The sequence below is a fragment of the Gavialis gangeticus genome, unplaced genomic scaffold (genome assembly GCF_001723915.1).
Source record: "Gavialis gangeticus isolate Ggan-Ray unplaced genomic scaffold, GavGan_comp1, whole genome shotgun sequence".
Lineage (NCBI taxonomy): Eukaryota > Metazoa > Chordata > Crocodylia > Gavialidae > Gavialis > Gavialis gangeticus.
Window position 1 is genome coordinate 3146170 of NW_017729007.1, and position 505 is coordinate 3146674.

Genomic DNA, 505 nt, shown 5'->3' on the forward strand with positions numbered 1-505 from the left:
AAGTTAGTTCCAGATCCCATTCACCCTGACTATAAGTGCTTCCTGATGTCCAGCCTGAACCTACTCTCAGTCAATTTATAGCCGTTATTCCTAATTATTCCTGGTAATGCTTGGGGAAACAGGGTCTCTCCCATTCCCTGCTGGTCCCCCTTCATAAATTTATAGATGGCCACAAGATCCCCTCTCAGCCTTCTCTTGTGGAGGCTGAACAGGTTCAGGTCCCATAGCCTCTCCTCATAGGGCCTTCCCTGCTGCCGCCTGATTGTGTGAGTGGCCCTCCTTTGAACCATCTCAATGCTGTCCACATCCCTCCTGAAGTGCAGCATCCAGAAATGGAGGCAGTACTTCAACTGCAGCCTGACCAATGTCGCATAGAGGGGGAGGATCACCTCCTTGGACCTGCTTGTGATGCATCTGTGGATGCATGACAAGGTGCAGTTAGCCTTACTGACCGCATCCTCACGTTGGTGGCCCATGTTTATCTTGGAATCAATAATGACTCCAA

General features: G+C 50.1%; 1 protein-coding gene across 2 annotated transcripts in view; it reads left to right on the forward strand.

Moving 5' to 3' along the window:
- Nucleotides 1–505, forward strand: part of KCND2 (potassium voltage-gated channel subfamily D member 2) — a 590039-nt gene that overhangs the window by 219417 nt on the left and 370117 nt on the right. The window lies entirely within an intron of this gene.